At 44.4% G+C, this 23,248-nt stretch overlaps 1 protein-coding gene across 1 annotated transcript in view; it reads right to left on the bottom strand.

The window, feature by feature from the left end:
- PRKCH (protein kinase C eta) overlaps positions 1-23,248 on the bottom strand; it is a 225,956-nt gene that overhangs the window by 158,474 nt on the left and 44,234 nt on the right. The gene's annotated exons all lie outside the window — the stretch shown is intronic.

Raw genomic sequence — 23,248 nt, 5'->3', positions numbered from 1 at the left:
CTCGAACTATCCAAGAACAACTCTAAGCCTTGGATTGTGAGGTTCTTTTGGACCCAAATACATCAATTTACAATTGTCAAAATCTTGTTGGATTCAGCCTATGACTCCATTTCTTTCCTCAAAGAGAGAGACAGGTCCAGAGGAGCTGAGTACAGATACAACTGGTCATTTTAGGTAGAATATTACACTAAAGAAGTTGCAAATCACAACTGTGCTCAAACTAAATGAGGACACAGCCTGACTGCGGCATCTGGTTTTAGACTCTGAGAAAGGTCCTTAACCACCCCAAGCTTCACGCTTCTCATCCAAAAGTCTGTGACGTCACCATTCAGCATTTCTGGCCTGGCTTCCATCAAATGAGCTCAAAGAGCCTTGACAATACTCTTTACTGTTTTGACTGTACCCCTAGGTGACAAAGACTGGGGGAAAAATGCATTGACCTTCCCCTAACTTACCACCACATATTTTTAATGCCACACCCTGATTACAGACTTTTTCAAAATAAAAGATGCTTGCCTTGTTCTGACTCAGAAAGCTTTACCTGTACAATAGCCTATTCTTATAAGCCCCCCATCCCTCGCACAAAATCTGCTTCCAAGGCGTTACCACAATGTCGATCACCCAGTGTTCAAATCAGCTACTTACATCACCATGACCACTAAGTTAACAATATCCCCTAAACTGTCTGAATACCCCTTGTGAACCTTTACGGAACAGTTCTGAAAATAGAGCTCTCTGGAGAGATGACTAAACAGGATGTCAGTCTCTAATTGTCTCCACTCGCTGCCTTGACTTGTTTCAAGTCAAAAATATGTTATTTTTAAAAAGCCACTCCCTCATCTTCAATATAAAGGCCTGGCGGAGAGCACACCAGGCACACGCATTCATCCTCACAACACAAGCGGCTGCTGGCACAGAAGGAGCCACTACCAGCCTCCAGACAAACAGACAACCCCGTCCCACCTCGGAGATGCCCTGGCCCAGGGCCAGCCTGGAAACTCCCTCCAAAAGCAGGCCACGCCCTCACCCTGCCCCTGCCCCACACGTGGCCAGAGCTGCTCTGACACCAGAGATCCCACTAGCAGAATCCAGAGCTCCCTTAAGCAGAACAGGTTTGCCTTCTCAGGCTTGACCAGTGCCACCATCATCATGGACAAGCCAGACTCAAACACCTGCTTCAAGCCTACGCCACCTACACCCCTGACCTTCGAAGACGGTTTTACAAACGGCTGGTTTGACATTAGTGTGACATGAAATCAAATAGAGTTGGGTTGCACACAACCGGGATTCTGGAAGAGTAAACACGTATGTGTCACATTGTAAGGAAAAGTGTTATGTCATGAAACTTCTGCTTGTGTTTTCATATGCATTTTGAGGGTGTACTGGTGTAGAAATGCATTCCTGTGTTGCAGACAAACAGTTTGGAAAACGGCCTTCCAGATCCCCTTTTCCATTTACTCAGTGCTTATGGGCTGCCGATATCTATTCGTAGTGACTGCTTAGACCCCCTCTCCATGACTGCGTGCCAGCCAACTTGCTACCTCTGCAGTGGGCCTCATTCATTCCTCCATTGCATAGAAAGATCTCTCTCTAAAAGCGGAAGTATAGCAACCAGTAATTTCCATGCACTGATCCTAGTCTCTCCCCTACTGGTAGATGTTTTCTCTCCAGCTAGAACATCCATTCTAGCCTCCAGGAATTGCACTTCGGCTCTTATTCCAGAACTACCCTTCCCTTGTAGGTAGTCCCAATGATTCAGCTGGGATTCTGCCCTCAGCTCCATGGGCCACATGACCCAGGTCTTGTCAATCAGAGCACTGAATTCCTCCAGCCACGATGACTGGTCTAGAGAGGACACATGGCCTCTACACGGTCAGCTGAGTAATCATAGCTCTCTTCCCCCAGTCACTGGCTTGGGTTTGGGCACAAAATCCAAGTGGGTCCAATTAGGAATCCTGGACCTACAAGACAGAGACAAGATCTCACATCTGCTGAATTTCGATCTAGAAGGACATAAACTTGGGAGTATCCAGTTCCCTTCCTGCCAGGCTGGAGAAGGAAGCCAGGTAAGAAGAGAAAGCAGAGAGACAGAAAGAGACCAGATCTTGATATCACTTAAACCCTGAGATCAAGCCTTGCTTGATTCTTCTGGGCTTTTGAGTTATTTGAGCCTATAAATTCCTTTCGGTTTGGCCAGTTTGAGTAGGGTGTTCTACCATTAACATCCAAAGACTTATCCAAATTGGCAGCCAAAGAGAATACGTCAAAACAGTTACACCTCCCTCTATACTTTCTAACATCTATGCTACCACATACACCCTGACCCTCTGCCTCCCTCTGGCACTGAAGCAGCCCATGCAACCCTTCGCAAGTGCCATTGTCAAATCCAAAGCACATCTGTTTTTATTTCCACTGCTCTCTGCAGCTCTGATCCTCGACAGCTTCCTTGTTCATGAATTTCTTTGCTTCCAGGACACTCTCTACCCTGGTCTTCCCGCACTCTTCTCTTTCTCTCTCAGGCTTCTTTCCAGCATCTCTCTCTCTCTCTCCCCCTCTCCTCCCCCCTCCCCCTCCCTCAGGTTGCCTTTAAATCTTGGGAAGTCCTCTTTTTCTTCCATTGGAAGATTCAGCCTTGTGATTTTAGCACCAACTTGAGATTCTCTGGGGTAGGAGTAGGAGAAAGAAACAAACATACGGGAATCCCCGAAAGGGTACAGGTTAAAGATGGGGGACAGTGTTGTATTCATTTCCTAAGTCTCCAGCACAGACCTCCATATGCACCTTTTCTGGAAAGACTCCACCCCCTTGTCCCAATGAGACAAGTCCAGTTCAATATATCAACATGCCCAGAATCCAAATTCTCATTGTATACTCCCTTAATTGAAACCCCACAGTCCTGACTCCACCATGGACCCGGCAGCCTAGGCTCCTACCCACATACATCTAAATCTACCTGACCCCATCAAACCCACTTACTGTGCCTCTCCTAAAGTTGCCTCTTCCTCCCTATTCCTACTGCCCTGCCTCACCTGACTACCTGCAATGGCCTTCTAGCTATTTCCTGCCTCAGACTCACCCTCCCCCACCTGCTGCCAATGACAGGTTTCAAACTCCTTAGCCTGGCACATAGCCCTGCAGGCTGTGTCCCCACCATGCCAAACACATATACAACCTATCCCCCAGCCTCTTCAAATTACTTGTAGATTCTAGAGGGAGGCTTTTTTTTTTTTTTTTTTTCATTTAATCTGAGAGATCAACAAAACATGTTTACAGTCAGATAGCATACTGGGGCATATAGTCAAAACTGTGAAAAATACACATTACCTGTCTGACACTTATTGCCTAGGGACTGGAGGCAGGTAATCTTTCTGCCTAGAAAACCCTTTCCTCTCTTTAATTGTCAAACTCCTATTTATCAATCAAGATGCCACTCAGATGATGGACATTAAGGAGGGCACGTGATGCAATGAGCATCGACTGGTATATAAGACTGATGAATCACTGACCTCTATGTCTGAAACCAATGACACATTATATGTTAATTAACTGAATTTAAACTAGAAATGGACACATTTAGCATGTTTTCTGTAACAGACACTGAGGGAAGAACTCTAACTCATACTAACTCTTCTCTCCTACAGACCACTTCGGTGGGTCAGTAGGGCAACTCCTGGGCCCTGGTCAGTAAGCAATAAACTTTAAAAATGACATTCTAATGCACAAACAGGTAAATGGGAAAAACTCAGAGACCATAAATGGTGCTGTAAACACCAGAGGTTCACATGCAAAACAACTTCAACTCTGACATTGTAACCTACAACAAAAATTAACTCAAAATGCATCACAGACCTAAATGAGAAACTTAAAATTTAATAGCTCAAGAAAAATAATAAGGGAAAATTGGGGGCACTGATTTAGTCCGACAAATTTTTCTAGATACAAAACCAAAAGCGCAATCCGTGAAAGAAAACAATAAATTGGACTTCACCAAAATTAAAGTTTCTGCTCTTTGAAAGACACAGTCAAGAGTATGAAAGATGAGTCACAGATTAGGAGAAAATAGTTGGAAATCATATATCTGATAAAATACCCGTATCCAGGATAAAGAACTTGCAAAACTCAATAATAAGAAAACAAGCAATCCAACTTTTCAAAAACGGATTTCATCATTTCATGTTTCCCCAAGGATATACAGATGGCAAATAGGTACAAAAAATACAAGCTCAACATCATTACTCATTGGAGAAATGGAAATTAAAACCACAGTGCAACAATAACATATACCTGCTAGGACGGCTAAATTGACAAGTCCAACCATATTGTTTGTACAAATACGGAACAACTGGAATCCTTACACACTGATGGGACTGTAAAATGGTACTACTACTTTGCAAACAGCTGGACATTTTCTTAAAAAGTTGTACGTACGTCTCCCATCTGACCCAGCTATTCCCCTCTGGGTAATTACCCAAGAATCAAGACCTCTTGTGTCCACACAAAGATATGTACACAAATGCTCCCAGGAGCTCTTAAAAAATGTGGTAAAGCCACACACTGGAATAGTATTCAACAATAACAAGAATGAACTGTGGATGCACGGAACAGCATGGGAGATACTGAATGAGAGACACCAAACAGATAGAGAGGGTGGTTGGGTGATGCACATGGGGGAGGGTATGTGATATGGTAAGTGCTGTGAAGCGTGTAAGACTGATGAATCACCGACCTGTACCCCTGCGGCAAATAATACATTATACATTAATAAAAAATAAATTAATAAATAAATAAAAATTAGAAGAAGAAAAAAGAAACCGAACAGAATACATTCTGTCTAGAAAAGGCAAACTAATCAGTATGGACAGAAGACTCATCAGAGGTTGCCTGGGGGTGGGAGTAAGGAAAATAGGACAAGCCGTAGAGCGGGATTACCCAAAGGAGAGTGACCAGACAATTAAATGGAGAAAGAATAGTCTTTTTAACTAATGGTGCCAGGACAACTGGATATCCATATTCTAAGGAATGAAGGCGGCCCCCTACATTTTACCATATGGGAACATGGACTCCAAGTAGATCACAGACCCAATGCAAGAGCTAAAACTATAAAAATCTTACAAGAAAGCACAGGATTAAATTTTCCTGACCTTGGGTTAGGTGATGGTTTCTTAGGTATGACATCCAAGTATAGGATATGAACAAGTGACAAAAAATAAATAAATAAAAATTAGAAACAAACCAAAATCAAGGAAGATTCTACACCTCGATGCCCAGATACCCTTTTCCAAGTGCCGCGCTCATCAACTTTCCCCCAGCAAAGCCTCCGCAGGCTTCCCAGTGCCTTCAGAATAAAATTCAAGCTGCTCCACCTAGCTTTCTGGGCCACCTGGGTTCTCTTTTGACTACCTCCCCACTAATTTACCCAAACCTCTTTTTCAAGCTTCCATCCTTTAAACCTGCTCTTCTGGTCAGGCCTGTCTCCTCACCAGGGCATAGCCATACCTTTGCTCATTCTGTTGCCTCTGCTTGGAAAATCTCTCTTCACCTATCCATTCATTCAAACCTTTACTGAATTAGTCCTAGGGCTGGGATCACCGCCAGGCGCTCAGGATCTCCCAAAGTTGTTCCCTGGGGCTGACAGTGGGATGCGTAACCAAGTGCACCTGACAAGAAAACGACGCAGCCACAGGAGCTGAAGGAAGAAACTTATGCCAGGAAGATCTTGACATGCACATTGATCCCTCCAGTCTCAAAATTCCTATCTCGATTACTATCTTAATACTTATTTATGCCCTTGAACAATTAGATAAATTTCATCTACTTATATCCTGTCACTTGCAGTAAGTCTGTACGCTCCATCCAGCAGGATCTGACAATTTTATGTTCCCCAAAGGGCCTAGCAGATTTCCCTGAACCAAGTAAACACTCCAAATATCTGTTGATCTGGTCTAATGAGCTGAACTGGAAGTTTCATTTGACCACCTCAATTTCATCACCTATAAAATGGAATAATATTTTATCTTATAAGAAAAATGTGACAGCACTTCATAAATAGAAAAGCACTCCAAGATACCAGTAGCCTATGCATTGCACGGGCCCACTGCCTATAAATTATGCTCTGTTCACATGATATACCCACCAGATAACCAGGAACCCCTCTTTCCTCCCTACACCCCCGAGCCAAGGTTTGCTTTCCCCTTGGCATCACTTAAGCAAGTCACTTACATCCCGACTCCATCTCCTTGGCCATGAAATGAGAGGGTTGTCTAAAAACCTTTCTAGCTCCGAGGCTGCATGATTCTAAACAGGCTTGGATAAAAGCCTGCACACAGGACTCAACGGAAACACTCATTTAATTAACTGGTAATAATTTACAACCATTTCCCTTCACAAAAGGCATTAGAATTGATCATAGACAGGAACCTTCTGCCTACTTAATATTCATCTTGTCCTGGGATAAGCAGAGGGATCTAGCATATTAAAAGGAAAAACAATCCTTTATTTGGGCAAAGGTAGACGTTCACCTAGACTCTCTGGGCCTTGAGCCAGACATCTGTGATATTCAGATTCTGGCCCAGTGACATGTTTCTATAACTTTTCTAAGTCTTGCTCTAGGGATAAGTAACAACCTAAAAACATGATAAGGCATTTCACAATTTTCTTCCAGCTGAAACTATCAGCCTTAAGAATGAGAATTCTAATTCCTAGAGGAAAAACATGCAGGACTGTCCCAATAACCAACAAGGAGGTGTGTGGCTGTGTTCTTCAGTAACAGAAATAATAGTTACTATGTCTTGAGTTCATCAGTGCGTAGGAGCTAAGTGCCTAACCTACACTGTTTCTCACCTTCACCATCTGCAAGGTAAATACCACCACTGCCACTATACAGATGGGGAAAAATGAAGGCTCAGAGAGGTTGTGGAATTGACCAAGGTCACCAGCAGTCACCTGGTCCTTTGGCTTGGGTCCCTTGGGTCACCTGCCCCAAGGCTGCTGTGTGTAACTGCACCTGCATATAGGTTACTGTAGCCTTCCTTGCCCACTGCCTTTTGCTCCCCCGATGCCAGCTTGCTTGGGCTTCCGGCATGTTAGGGCACCACATCACTGGTCTCCTTTGCAAACTCAGGTAACACTCATGCCGTCAGCACCTGAGGGTGCTCCCTGCCAAATGCCAGGCTTCAGTGTACCAAGCACACCTCTTCACTGCCAAGGCCAGTGGGTGTGGCCCCAGACCAGTGTGACAGTGTCACTAGATGGCTCCCTACAGGGGTACGAGGCAGAAGTTGCTAAGCATGGCAAGTCTGTGCTGGGGCTGGTGAAAAGCAGCAGGCAGCTCAGGTCCCATTAGTCAGCTGCCTGAAGGACCCAAGTCAGGGTCATGTGCTGTAGACACACAGTGCGTCCCCTCACTGTGGGAAGGAGTTTAGAACAAAGCGGGGTGAATGAGGCAAATCCTACAGCCCTGCTAACTTTCTATTTTCATCTAACAATCAGATAAGTTTTAGGAGTTAAAGGCACACTAAGAAATACCACAGATTAAAAATTATCAGAAAAAGATGGCAAAAACTGAACAGAAAAGTGGGCCTTATCAAATCTGAGGTTGAAAGTGAAGAAAGATATTATCTTTACTTTAGTGATTAAATCCTCATCTCGCCAAGTCTGGACCCTTCACTGTGGTGAGAGAGGAGGCTGGGAAAAGAGCCCTGGACTGTGGCCACAGCTCTAGTAATAGGACATCTGGTAGGTAGACTAGCATTTAAGTCTTTTTCTTATCTAATATTCTTAGAGCTCCAAGTCAGAAGTGGTTTCTGAATTCCACTGGGCAAGTAAAGATGTTTGAAGACTACTAAAGAATCTGTCTCTAAAATTCATATTTAAGGCATACATTAACTCTTCACCAGCCAAGCTACACATACCCACAAAACTGCTGTAAATTTAAATTTAGAATTATTTCAACTCAGAGCCAATTACCTCTATGTTCTAGCATAAACTATGTCTCTTTTGGCAAAGGTAAAAGTCTAGTGCATTATAATTAATTTTTCAAAGTTTCACTGCCCATAATGAAAAAATCAGGAATAGTCAAAATTGGATATCTCTGTGGACTAATTTTGTTTTTTTCCTCTGCCAAGGAGTGGGCTAAGGAGAGAGAGAAATGGTGTACTTGTATGTTCTAAGTGCTGTGGGTGTGTTTCTCTCAATCTTTGACTCCAGTATCTGAGGGACTGAAAACGTAAATTAAATGAAAGTTGCCTTGGGCTCTTCAAAAGGCTTCACTACAAGTCCTCCCCCTTTACCTCCTAGGCAGTTTAATCTGGTGCTGGAAGGTTTACCAGATGCCTTCTTTATGAATGAGGACAGAGGCTCTGAAGGAACCTGCCTATGCCTTCAGGCGGTCTAGAACTGCTGGCGCTGCTCCTGATAGACTAAAAGGAACAGGCCAAGTCCTTGGAAGAAGCCAAACACCCTCCCTAGAAAACAGCAGAGGCCTCTCAAAATAACACCCTTCAAAACTAAAAAGGCACCTTTCTTCTCCTCCAAGAGGGTGTCCACAAGGACCTCATGCCAAGCAGACTCTGAATCTAGAGAGAGAACCATAGTAATTGTGTTCCCTCTCCATATGGGGTATCCTCTACATCAAGGAACACTTTAAAGGGTCACTTTTCTTCATGATCTCTATCTTTCTCTTTTCTGCTCCATAGATCCTTCTAGAAAGAGAACATACTGTCTCCTTGCCAGGATGAGACACTAGATGAAAGGGACAGGTGGCTTTTGACCATGGCTGGAGGAGATGAATGTCGTCCTACTCAGCAGCCTCAAGGCCTCTTTCCTTTTCCACAACCTCTGTGGTTGTCTGATAAGAGCTGTTAGCCCCATAAAAAGCCTCCTTCTCTGAGGGGAAGCTCCCACAAGAAAGGAGAAATAGCAGGAGCTGGAGAGTCTAGTAAGTTTTGCCACAGATGTTAAGTTTACTTTCCTAGAGTGAAGAGGCAGATATGAAATATCTGTACTGAAATAATTATTCCCTCCTGCTCTGCCCCCATCCTAACATTTTAAACTAAAGATCTCAGGTTATTTGAAAAAAGGAAGGGATATAAATAAATCCAGAATTATTCTACATTGTTGACTCTTATTCTATTCACCATAATAGAGGAAGAAGGCAAAAGCTCTAGCAAAACCAAAGCAAGGAAATAAGTCAAAACTGCATATTTAGCATCTTTAAGCATTCAAGATGCTTTATAAACTTCTCTACTTAATTGTTCATTAATCAGGCTCCAGGTCAACTTTAGAAGACTCTGAATTTGAAGGGACACCAGAAACTACATCAAGCCCAAGCGTCTCTCCCAATGGTTATCTGATGACACCTTTATTCTTTTTGGTCTTCCAGAGAGAAGGAGATATGAAAGCTCTGCAGAAGGGGCATTTATACCCTTCCAAGAAATTCAGATAGTTTTCCAGATAGGTCCGAGAAGGAAGTCTATACAAGTCCATAGAGGGCCTTTTGGGGTTATATATGGTTGAATGTAGACTGTGTCAATGAAATGGGCCAAAAAACAAGGCTGGAAAGGAAAGGGTATTCAATCAATCATGGACTTGTGGCACATTGGAAAGCTAGCCCTTACCCAAGGACAATGGAGAACCACTGAAGGGTTTCAATCAACAATGTTACAGAATCACACCTACATGACAGGTCCCTATAGACAGGGTGTTGGGGTTATAAGGAGAGAGAAGCTAGTGTTGGCAATACACATTCAAAGGCTAGTCAAGTGGTCTTAACGAAGAATGGAGAAGACTTGAGCTAAGCCAGCAACAGAGGGGATGGATAAGAGGAGGCAGACAGGGGAAAGACAGGACAGGGAGAAGCAGCTAAACCTAACAAGCAGTCACAGAGTCTCCAAGGCCAATGATAATCCCTGGTGCCATTAACTGAGACAGGAACTCCAAAGGCATGGGCAGATCTGGAGGAGAGACAGATTCAATGCGTGATCATTACCCATCTTAACAGACCATCTGCTGGGCTGCCTCAGATGGAGAAGGAGGAAGGCTATAAAGATATAAAATAGAGCCCAGCGCAGTCTCAGCAGAAGAGGTAAGGATAGCATCAAAAGCACTGTGCATGCAGATCAAGAGAAGGAATATTCAGGCTTCAATAAGTGGGGGAGAGGCCACTGTGAGTCACGAGAGCATCATGAGCAGAGCTAGAACAAATAGCAGAATACAGACTAGACCAGTGTACTTGCAAGAGCGTCCATTCAGAGGACTAAGAGAAGGTTGGAGGCAAAACCCTAGAAGCAGCTGCTCTGTGAGAACTCTGACCTTATTATGCAGGCCAAGGGCAGTCACTGGAGATTTCTGATTAGGCAGATTGATGGACAGTAACATGTAAAAGGGACATTTTCTCTACTAGACCAATGAATGTGGAAGCACTATAGTCTAGAAATACAAAAAGTTTCATAAGGATAGAATCAGCAGAAATTAAATATCCTAAGAAGAGAGTAAATGAAATTAGTAGAAAAGCAAAGAAACATTGAATTTTGGACCTGGGTAACCTAGGGGTTGGCAAACTATGACCCACAGATCAATTTCAGCCCACTGCCTATTTTTGTAAGTAAAATCTTATTGAAACACAGCACACCTATCTTTGTTGATGTATTATCTATGGATGCTTTTGTGCTACAAAAGGCAAAGTTAAGTAGTTATGACCAAGACCTTAAAGCCCACAAAGCCAAAAATATTTACTGTCTGGCCCTTTACAGAAAATGTCCGCCAACCTCTGCTGCTATTAATCAAACCAGGGAACTCAAGGGGAAGGAACATGTTTTAGAAGGAAGGAAATGAATTCAAATTTGGATACAAGGTACTCAAATAGAAACATCTGGCAAGAAGTTAGAAACACAGACAAATTATAAAGACAGGGTTGGGGTTTTATTTGGGAATCTTTCTCAAAAGGTGATCACTAAGAGCCATGAAACTTTTCAAGAAAGCACAGAAATGGAAGCAACAGGAGAGGAGACTGATTTAGGAGACAGAAGAAAGAAGAACCAGAGATGCAATCGAGAGGTGGGTGACCTTGCCCAAGCACAGTGTCATGGGACATGGGGAGAAAGCAACTTCAAAAGAGAAGAGAAGCCACATGCTTGAGAGGTGGAGGACGATAAGGACTTAAAGGTGTCCTCAGGCTTGGGAAACAGGAGGTGACAGACAGACTTCTTCCATGATACCCATCCCATCTTTAGCAGCTCTGTTACAAAGGTCCTCCCCATTCTAAGCTAAAGCACATCCATGGCCCTGAAGCCTCCCCTGCAAGTTTAGTTCTACCCCTACGATTTCCCCTGCCGAGATAAGAAGAGAGAGAACAGCACAAAGGCACGAAGGAAAATGTAGTTTAGTTAAATCAGACTACATAGTTTGAGTTTGAAGGTAAAGCTGGAAAAACAAGCTTTGGATGCCAAGTGGAGTTCAAATTTAAATTTTAAAAAGCGGACTGGTAATAGTAAGACAGGCTGGAAGACAAGCTGGCAGGGAGTAGACTGGACGGGGGAAAGGAGGGACAGTTAGGAGTCTGTTCCGATGGTACAGGTGAGCAGTGAAAGAGACAGGAGGAAAACACTGCAAAAGGAGCTCAAGATGACATGCGGACTAAGGGTCTGAGATGATGAAAAGCCAAAAAAGGGCTCCAGTATCTGGAAGCTTCTAACACAGCCTGAAGAAGAGAGTCTAGAAGTTCAGTTGGTTGAGGTCAACTTTAATTTTTAAACATATTTATTCCATAAGGAGACATCCAGGAAGAAGTGTTCGGCAAAAAGACAGAAACTTAAAGTCAGAAACTTAAAACAAAGGGCCAGGCAAAGTTTTAGGCATCACCTGTACAAAAGCACGACTGAGCCAAAAGACAGTTGATCCCAAGGACAGGAGGTACAGTTCAAAGAGCAAAGATGCCAAGGACCAAAGCCATGTTTAGAGGCTAGGAGAAAGCAGAACCAGTAACAGAAAGAAGAGAGTGCAGAAAGGCACCGTATTCACACTCGGTACCCTGGGCAGTTTCACATGATTTTTTTTCCCTTTAATCTTCACAACTGCCTTCCCATAAGGAGAACATTAGTACCATTATCCCCACCATATGTACAGTCACGCAAGGGGAAAAAATAAATCGGTGGCAAGTTAAAGTAGGTTTGGACTTTAAGGTCCCACTATCATCCGCACCACTCTGTGAACAGAATCCTAAAGCAGTTGTCTTTTTCATCAACCTGATTCATAACTGCCACACAAGAAGGTTTAATGAAGGGGCACCTGGGTGGCTCAGTGGGTTAGGCCTCTGCCTTCAGCTCAGGTCATGGTCTCCAAGTCCTGGGATTGAGCCCCGTGTCAGGTTCTCTGCTCGGAGGAGAGCCTGCTTCCCCTCTCTCTCTCTGCCTGCCTCTCTGCCTACCTGTGATCTCTGTCAGGTGAAAAAATAAAATCTTAAAAAAAAAAGAAGGTTTCATGAAGTTCACCTGCTCCATTCTCTCACTTCCTCCTAAAGCAACCTTTGTCCACTTTTAGGAGCTAGTTTCCATCCACAGCTGCAACCCCACCAGGTCATCAGCCCGGTGACAGCCTAAGAGGAGAGCAACTTCTAAGCATCAGGTGGAATTAGAACAGAACTGCTTCCAGATACAACGGGCTGGCAGGACTTTCAACAGGATGTTAGACAAAATGGTGAGTCGGGGCTATTGATGAGCTCGGGAAGGAAGAAGAAAGACCTGAGACAGAACACCCACCACCCCCTTCCTAACCCACATCTAAATCAGAGGCACTCAAACACCTTGAACTAGGACTCTTTGGATGGGGGGGGTTCACCAAAAGGTAAAACCCAACCCACATGGTTTCCTTCCCTTAGAGCAGTAAACAAGGCCCCAGAGAATTGCCTTTTCCTATAAGATACTGTTGTCTAATACTTATTCCTATTTCACCTAGCAGCAGGTTCAAATTCTTAAGAATGCTTTCATTAGCACAGGGGGTTTTCTAGGGCAGTAGGAGTAGGGTAGATCCAGGACACTCAGCATTTGTCAAAACCCTTAAAACTTCACAGCACCATGAACTTGAATGCATGTCATTAAAAAATAAAAAGCATTTAGGGAGTCAAGAGATCCCAGGATGGAATGCAGACCATGACATGAGACTCAGCTGAATTAAAGTGGATGCAATCTCCTCACTGAAGGGAGTGAGGGAAAAGGCGCTGACGTAAGGGAATCTGGATGTGAGGGAAGCCTCAAGGCAACAGGAAGCACTGAACTCCAGCTAAACTTGTGGGGTGGGAGTTAACCATTCCGACAGCACTATACCTGTCAGTAACAGACGGATGGAGGGTGGTGGGAGTCTGCAGATGAGGGAGAGGGGCTAGAACGGCCCATGTGGTACTGCCCTGGAGTTGGAGACATCCCTGTGAGCTCAGGTTTGCTTAATACAGCTACAGAGGAATAGATCCAGAAATACTTACAGATATGTATACAAAAGTTAGGATACATACACCTAATTCCTTGTTCTGTCAGCTGGGAGAACCCGGACGCAATGAGCAACACGCACACCCAACCATCCAGAACTTTGGTTTCTAATTCCGCTGAGAAAAAGGAACCGGGGCTCCTGGGAAAAATGGCTGATTCCAAGACTGTGTCAAGGACTATATAAAATGAGCCTGGAACATCTTATAGTACCAGAAACAGAAAGTGTTAAAAAAAAAAACAACAACACCGTGATTGGGGGGTGGGGGGTTCCTGTAGTGTAGTGCTTATCACACTGTCCTGACACAATGATAGAGGTATGCCACAAAAGGGAAGGGAGACCCCAAAAGAGCTCCCAAAGGCCAAAACTGGAAGAGTTTGAGCCAAAAAGTAATGTAGTATTTTATATAACCTAAAGGATCAAGTAAATATTCCCAAGTCTACACAGACCTAAATAAATGATTGAATAAATAAATAAATGGGGGGGACAAATCTCCAAACCAGAATATCAAATGATGTGTGTACATACCGGTCCCCTCCAGGAGGGGGTGCATAACTTGCCACACCTTTAGTGTGGGCTGTACACAGTGACTTATAGTGACTTCCTTCCAAAGACTACAGTACAGAAATGGGTGGGGAGAGGAGTCCTTTCATAGAAGAAACCTGACAAACACTAGGCAAGCCATGTGATCAAGGTCCACACGGAGAGGATTATATCATGGTGATAGCCTGTATGTATGTGTAATGATGTAATTGATGTGATGTAATGAAATATGGCACTTTAGTTCCGGGATCTTCCTCCCCAAAATTCCATTATCCCCTGTCTAATGACAAGAGAAACCTTAAGCAAAGCCAAATTGAAGGATATTCTACACAACACCTGACTGGTACTCCTCAAGCTTCTAAGCTCACCAGAAACAAGGTCAGTTTGAAAAACTGTGACTTCAAACCCTAAAAAACACGTTTAATTTTTCCACTTTCCATTTCCCCCTGCCCTGTGATTTCCAACTATAGCTTCTGATGGCCAGTTCTCCAAGGACAGATGGGAAGAGGTGGTCTCAACACCACAGCTGAATTCTGGATGGAATCCTGACACAGAAAGGGAACCAAGATGCCCTTCAACAGATGAATGGATAAAGAGGATATGGTCCACATATACAATGCAGTATTATGCCTCCATCAGAAAGGATGAATACCCAACTTTTCTATCAACATGGACACGGGATTGGAAGAGATTATGCTGAGTGAAATAAGTGAAGCAGAGAGAGTCAATTATCATATGGCTTCGCTTATTTGTGGAGCATAAGGAATAACATGGAGGACATGGGGAGATGGAGAGGAGAAGGGAGTTGGGGGAAACTGGAGGGGAAGATGAACCATGAGAGACGCACACCATGAGAGACTATGGACTCTGAGGAACTAACTGAGGGTTTTGGAGGGGAGGGGGTTGGGAGATTGGGTGAACCTGGTGGTTGATATTAAGGAGGGTATGTATTGCATGGAGCACTGGGTGTGGTGCATAAACAATGAATTCTGGAACACTGAAAAGAAATTTAAAAAATAAAAAAAATTTTAAAAGATTGCAAAAAAAAAGGGTATATTAGGTAAAAACTAAGGAAATTAAATTAATCTATGAGGTTTAGGAATAATATATCATTATTGGTTCATTAGCTGTGACGACTGTACCACACTGACGTAAGAGAGTAATAACAGAGGAAACTGGGTGTGGGGATATATGGGCATTCTCCGTATTATCGTCACGATCTTTCTGTAAATCTGAAATTATTTTTTAAATGTCTATTTAAGAAAAACACCTTTTAAATAAAACCTGCCCCCAGTGAGCCCTAAATCCAGGTAACTTTCAGAGAGATTAAAGTCTGAATTTAGCAACAATATGATGGGTGATAAATCTGATTCTGTCACCAAATGAATGAAAAGAAAGCCAGAGGCGGCTGTGCCAACGAATACCTAACCTTTTCAGAGTGTGTATGCAACATTACCATATGAATGCTAAGACAACCCGTTCCTAACTTCCCCCACCTGGCACAGGGGCAGGACTTCCCGCCTGAGCCAGTTCCCATACTGTGATGTTCTGTGTGACTCCATGCTCTTGGAGGAGGTCCAAAGTGACAACCCCGGGGCTTTAAAAAAAAAAAAAATTTTTTTTTATTATGTTCAGTTAACCACTGTATAGTGCATAATTAGTTTTTGATGTAGTGTTCAATGATTCATTAGTTAAGATTTTATTTATTAGAGAGAGAATGAGAAAGGGATAGAAGGAGAGAAGGCAAGGGGAGGGGCAGAGGGAGAAGCAGATTCCCTACTGAGCAGGGAGCCTGATGCAAGACTTGAACCCTGGGATCATGACCTGAGCGGAATGCTGAACCCAAGCACCCCCACAGGGCTTTATTTTAGAAGTATACCTTTCTCACCTGTTCTCAGATAAGCTGCTGGTCGGGTGTTCTCTCTTAAGTTGAAGTAGAGGAAAAGCACAAAGTGAGGGGGATAGAGAGGAAATGAGAAGAAAGAGGGGAGACAGAGAGAGAGAAAGAGAGGGAGAGAGAAATCAACTACAAACTGCTTCCAACTACCATCTAACATAATGAGTATTTTTTCTGAAGCTAAGGCCGTGTAATGCGAATGACATCATGCCCATTACACCATCTGATTTCACAAAGAGTTGTAGAAAATCTGAATAGCAACGCCTCAGCTAAGAAACAGATGGACTCAGAACAGGTTTTCAAGACAGTCCCGCTTTTCATTATTCTGCCCAATGCCAAGCGAGGAAGAACTGTAGGACCTTCTCCCGGCCCCTGGCCAGGCCTCCCCATCCCCCCACCCCACCACCCCCGCTCCAGAGTCTCCTGCTTTACCTCACACAAAGGCAGGTCCCCAGCCCAAGTCTAGAGAACGGCAGCCCAACCATCCAAGTCTTCCAGGGACGGACTCTGATGCCCACTCACGTCTGGCCGCCACTATAATTACTTCTTCCTTCACGGTTCTCATTACTCCATCCTGCTCTGTCCACCAACAACCCAAGCAACTGTATAATTTGCTATTGTAGAGTCCTCAATAAAAAAATAAAATTTTTTGCATACCCATTGTATCATATTAGCTATGCACCAGTTGTTTTATTTCAAAAAAAAATGTGTTTTTACTGAGAACTTTCCCATCTTCTTATCAAACTTTTTTTTTTTCCCCAATACCCTCTGGTTAGTAGCTATCAATAATCTAGAGAATGTATTCCCATAGCTAAAGAATTAAACACTTGAAACATAATATTTTGGAGTAGATTTGAAAGCCAAATGCCCAAAAAACGAACACTGACTGCAGTTATATTTATCAATATATACTATATTCCACAACACGGAGTCCATTTACAAGAAGTTCTAAAACAAAACTGCAAAATAGTAACAGTTAAAAAATCAGAATGGGGAAAATGAAACAGAAGATCAAGGCTGGGGCTAAGCTTAAGTGTAAACTATTTAACTTTTATTCAAGTTGAGCTACAAATCTGAATCTGAACTTCTGAGGCAAAGCAGAAAGGGAATCAGCATCACAAACATGATTCACATTAACCATAATGAAATTACACCAATTTCTCAGGAAGAGCAGCATTTCCAAGGACCTTAGGTCTAAAAAAAAAAAAAAAAAAAAAGATCCCTAACATGGTGTTTCTCAAAATGTGGTCCCCAGGCTAGCTACCCACATCACCAGAGAATTTCTTAGAAATGCAAAGTCTAACCCTACCCAAATCTGGTGAATCAGAAACTGGGGGTGGAGGGCAGGGATCCGGCTTCACAACCCAGCCTTCCAGGAGCTTCTGAGGCGGGCTTAAGCTTCAGAACCACCGCTTCAGCCTGCCTTCATAGGTGCATAGGAAGTGGTTACAAACCTCAGAATTATCCCAACAATAGGTCAGTGGTGTATTTCACAGAGCAAATTCTAGTAGCATTCTTCAGAGTAAAGCAGATATAAAAAATTCCAAACCCTGTGGCCAAGCACACAGACTGGGTGCTGAGAGGAAGCATGGGCTGAAGCAGGTTTCCCAGGGCCTCACGCAGAGTAGATGGACACATACCCGTGTTCTGGATAAACAGTGAATAAATGCACGCGTGCATTGTTGAATACCATGCAAACAACACCACCCCACCCCCCCACCCCCCGGCACTGTAAGCACCCATTATTATCAACCGTGCTTTGGATGCTTACACCAAATATGTCACTTTCAAAGGCTGAAGTGATTTTTAAAGACTTTATTTAAGGAGGAAGAAATCCCCATTTGTAATCAAGTATCTTTTTACCTTCAGTTTTTCAAAAAATTGCAAAAACATTCCAACCTCCAGGGCACAATCATATCAACCCATGTTAGCTCTACAGCCAGGAGGGAATTAGCACTAGTCCTCATTTTTACTGCGGGGGTGGGGGGGGGGATACCTACAGGAGAGCTTCATCAGCACAAGGTCCTCTGACCTCCACCCTAGTTCTCCTTCCTTATTCCATAAACACACGGGTGTCTGCTGGGCTCTGACTTTAAAGGCTACCCTTATAAATCTTTTGGGGGCTCCTCCTCCCTCCCTCCATTGGGCAGAAGGAACATTAGCATGAAGCCTCTTGCCCGGTCAGGACATGTCCCGGGATCAAAGAAAGACAAGATCATCTTGGAAGTATGGTTTCTTTCTCTCTCTCTCTCTCTCTACCCCCCCACCTTTTTTTCCCTCTGTAACAAGGGGGCAATTCTGGGAATGCTGGTAATGCCAGGGAAGAGGGAAGGGTGGGCGTGTCAGGAACCCGCAGCAGGTGCTGGACGGGAGGGTGCTAGGAACCCCGTGCAAGGACTAGGCCAGGTCAAAACAGTACCACTTTGCCTGACTAGGTCTCATATTCCTCTGGCCCCTTTCCTAGAAAAAGTCCTCACTTGGCATCCAGCATCATGAGGCTCTCAGACACCCAGAGGCTCCTCCAAGGATCCCAGATTAAGAGTGCACCGCCTATCTGGGTGACCCATTGCTTGCCGTTGGTGCAGGAAAGTCACAAGGAGGGCACAATTCCACCATGGGCAGAACTCCTTCGATAATGATTCCAAGTCATAGAACCTCCTACAAAGGTCAGCGCTCATTCATCCAGTTAGTGATCCAGGAAACATTTATTGAGCACCTACTGTGTGCCAGGCACCAAGCTGGGTGCTGAAAATAGGGAAATCTCAGGACGAGAGCAGCACCAAGAGACAGCTTGGGCGAGCTGCACCTCTGGCACGTGACCTCACCCACTGCAACCTGGGCAGCAGTTCATTGAGGCTGACTTCACACACATACACACACACACACACACACACACACTCACACACACATGCAATATCGGAGTTGCACCACCTCATCTTGGTTCTCCTGGCTGCATATCCTCTGGGGAGGTTGAATCAGACACGGACATTTAGACTGGGGTAGGGCAAGCGACACTGAGCATTACTAGCTGACTCTACCTTGTCTCCGTGGTTTTAATGCCTGCTTTCTTCATCTTCCTGTCTGTTTCCTCCTCTCCTGTTGCTCTTGCTCACACCTGCTGCCTTCTCCTAGCTCTGCATCCCCAAGCTGTCAGAGTAGGGAAGAGTCCTGTTTATGATCTCCAGGTCACAAGTTCCGGACACAGAGAAGGGGGTAGAGCAATGGAATATATGAGAAAGCGGATATATTCGGGAAAATAAGAGTTTCCCATTTATGCAAACCCTTTTTTCAGACATGCCACACTTAGTGCCTCTTACCACAATTATCTTAGGAGAAGGGAAGACCACAGCAGAAAGAGCCATCTCCCTCAACAGAGAAGTACTCTTAGTGGTTTAAAGCAGGTTCAATTTCCATCGCCATTATACTAGGAGCCCCAGGATCCTTGAACGCTTCCTCAAGGCCTTTGGTAACTGAGGCAAGTGTGTAAATATACATAAACATGGAATACAGAGATCCTGAAGGATCGCTGGTTGTGTAAGAACAGGTCCCGTTAGTTACAGCATGGGTCCACGCCCCCTTGCCTAATGAGTACCATTCATATTCCCAAACTAATTAACAACAGTGTTGAAATGCCTGATACCCGAATTCTATTCGGGATATCCATGAACTCTGAGGCCATAGTCTCCAGAATGCCAGAGGTCAGGCTGGCTTCCCCAAAGTGGCCACGAGCCAACCTGCACTTTCCACTGAGCTTCCTCGAGGACGCCAGGCGAACGGGTGAATGACCAAACATTTTTCTCCTGGAATCTGGAGGGATCTGGCTCCTCTCCTGTTTTGCTTCCTTATTCATCATTACCTTTTCTCAAGGCAATGAAGAAAAAAACATGGAAACCGTTTTCCCAAAGTAGTCATTTGCCTTGTAATTTGCTTCAAATGTCTTCAGAGTTGGGAGTAGTCTTTCTTTACTAGAAAAACAAAACAAAATGATACGAGGCAAAACTTCCGGCAATACGCTGAGGTTTTTCATCGTTCTTGGTAAACGCGAACAACAGAAAATGACACCCTAGTAACCTAAAACTCCACAGACCCTCCCCAGGCGTGCAGTAGATGCCTCCTACACATCATGGCAGACTGGCACTTATGTGCGGAGAGTTCTGCAATCACGGGCTCGCCTTCTGACGGGACTGGAGGGAGCACATTGGCCTTCCCTCCTCAGCTTGGGAAACCGAGACAAAAGGTAGGGTAGAAGTTGCAGAACGAGGCTTCAGTAATGTCCCCGTTTCAGTCTTTCTGCTTAACCCCTTTCTTCTTTCGCTTCGTTTCTGAAGCCATTACACCCTTCCCTTACCGCCACCGCCGGAAATGACCTTTCTTCTGAACTCCTGTAGGAATTGCTGCCTGAACAATGCATCTGTCCATTAGTCATGTAATGCCCTGCTATTTAAATCCTGCATAATTATCTAACTTTTCCTGTGTTTATGTCTTGGTTTCTTCGACTAAATTTGAAGTCCTTTGGGGGCCAGAATTAAGTCTTATGCATCTTTGTGTCCTCATGCCACCCCGCACATAGGAGTCCAGAGAAATACACGGTAATGGGATTTATTCTGATTTCTTCAAATCTCAGAAGACACGGATGCGTGCAGTTTATCAAAAATAAACACACAAAAAAAACCACAGAAATACGGGCAGTTTTTAATAAAACTTCAAGCGGGATTGCACAAAACTGCATATAATTCGGCATCAATCCATTGCCTTCCTCAGCACTAGAAAATACTCAAATTTACTTTAGAGCTTTTGGTTCTTTTTTTAATAATTCTCTTGCTCAGGGAACTATGTGCGTTACACGTTCCCTCCCGCCCTTCCTACAGAAAGGAACAAAAAATGGATTTTGTATAACCTGCATTTAAGTAGACTGCTCAAAATATTTAGGACACATTCCCATCCATCGTGTTCTTAAACATCCAAATATGTTTTTTTATTCTACACATTAAGTTTCATAATTCAGTACGAATCCTACAAGTCTGTGCAAGTGGAATCAAAGTCTTTCCTACACCTTCTCCCCCCAGGCCCTCCTCCAATCATCTGGCCTTCAGGGCCCAGCCACTTCTGCTCCCCCACACCGAGGCCCCTACCCCGGAACGGTCCTGCCCTGACATCCACACCACCCTCCAGCCTCCGGCCTTTCTCCCACCACTCCAGGCTGTGACCATACAGAGCCCTCCCTAGGCCAGGAACTGTTTCCTGCCAGCCACTGAGGCCCCTTCTGGCCACATTTCCTTCCCAACGCTTACCGATCCCTTCTCACAACATCCTCACACCTTGCTCTTCAACCATCTCTGATTAGCAACACCGCCACCTCCAACCCCCCACCCCCTTGGACCAGTCTCCTGATCTGCCTCCTCTGCTCCTGCATACCACGCTGGGGAGCCAGGTCTACAAGGCCCTAGTAAATTCAGTTTCTAATCCTGGCTGGGCCTCATTACTGCTTCACATTTCTTTCACTTTTTCTTGATCAGCTCCTCTCCCGTGTCCTTTGGTGACTGGAATAATCTCCATTCTTTTCAAGTTCCCACCCCCATTCTACTTTGCCTGCTACTTCATCAAATACTTACAGTGACCTGGGGTAAGCCATGTCAATTACCAACCCCTTAAGTCTCCCCTTCCAGCTTCAAGGATGACCACAGAGTTTACCTTCAGACTCATCCTTCTGGGACTTCTCTAGGAATGCCTTCTTTCATCCATCCCTCCCTTTCTGTCTAGGACTCTGCCCATTGTCCACTGCCATCACCTGTACTCTCTTTGGGCATCGAACTACTCATAGTTTTTAACTTACCACCTCTATGCGGATGACTCCCAGATTCCTTTCTCCAGCCACCCACCTTCCCAGAGCTCCAGACTCACATTCGGCTGGCTAATGGACACTTTAAAAATCAATATATGACCTTAGCCCAATGTCCATTATTCCTCCTCCATTCCCTAGATCCACAGTGACACCAAACTTTAGGAGACATTCTGGTCTCTTCCGTCTCATTCATTTCCCATAGGCAATTGAGCAAAATCATAAGACTTCACATCTTGGGCACTTCTCAAACCTATCTTCTCCCCACCTGATTGTCACTACTTCTTGCATGTCTGATGATCTCATCTGGCCTACCATGATAGCTTCCTGGCACCCAACAACATATCTATGATCTGCCATGCTGCCATGACAACCCACCCAAAAGGCAAATGTGACCATTTACAACCTGGTGAAAGTTCTTTAGTGGTTCCCCAGCAGCTAGAGCATATAGCCTAAGCCCTCACATTATATATAGCTGACTCCTCATGGGCTAGTCCCCCTACTACACCATTCCCTTAATGCCACCCCATGCTTTATACTTGATTAAGAAAGCTTGACTTCTGGGGGTGCCTGGGTGGCTCAGTGGGTTAAAGCCTCTGCCTTCAGCTCAGGTCATGATCTCAGGGTCCTGGGATTGAGCCCCACATTGGGCTCTCTGCTCGGCGAGGAGCCTGCCTGCTCCCCCCACCACCTATCTGCCTGCCTCGCTGCCTACTTGTGATCTCTGTCAAATAAATAAATAAAACCTTTAAAAAAATAAAGCTTGACTTTTCAAGCATACACAGGCTATTTAATACATTAACACTCATGCTGTTCTCTTAGCCTACCACCCTTTCCTTCCCTCTTGCCCATTCATCATCTAAGTCTTACTCCTCATTCAAGACTCAGTGCAGGTGACTTCTCCAGAAAGATGTGTCTTAACCTCCCTTCTTCTCACAGGCAGTAAGAGGCTGTTCTGCAGGATTTCTCAACTCCCTGGCATGCCACTCATCACTGACATCACCTGTGCTCACGTCCACATCCCCTTCAACGTGGCACGCATCTGCAAGGCTGGGATATACTTGACCCATCCTTGTCCACTAGAGGATGAGCCCATCCTAAAGTGGGGAGAGTGTCATGATGCCAAGAGAGTCACTGACAAGTGCTGTGGCTTCAGAAGAACACCCATCTTCCAGAGCACTGGCCCAAGCGGCCCAAGCAGCCCAAACATTGAGGAAAAGGGAACTTCATTTCCTTCTGTTGTGAGCACGGCATACTGTTCTTGGGAGGAACACTTGATCATTCCACCTCGTCTGTGTCAGAGTCACATGCAAGCTGACTTTTACAAACCTGTAATAATGTATGTGATCAGTCAACACTGAGAAGTCTGTCCTCAAAAGCTCTCTGGAAGACCGGTTGAATTCATTATTTCACTTAGGCAGGACTGAAATCCGTAAGCAAAGATAAAACTCCAAAGAGCAAAAAGTTTAAATCATCAAGGGTTTTGTTGTTTTTCT

This window comes from Mustela erminea, chromosome 5, assembly GCF_009829155.1.
Source record: "Mustela erminea isolate mMusErm1 chromosome 5, mMusErm1.Pri, whole genome shotgun sequence".
Lineage (NCBI taxonomy): Eukaryota > Metazoa > Chordata > Mammalia > Carnivora > Mustelidae > Mustela > Mustela erminea.
Note: the sequence above shows the minus strand (reverse complement) of the source record. Positions and strands in the feature narration are given on the sequence as shown.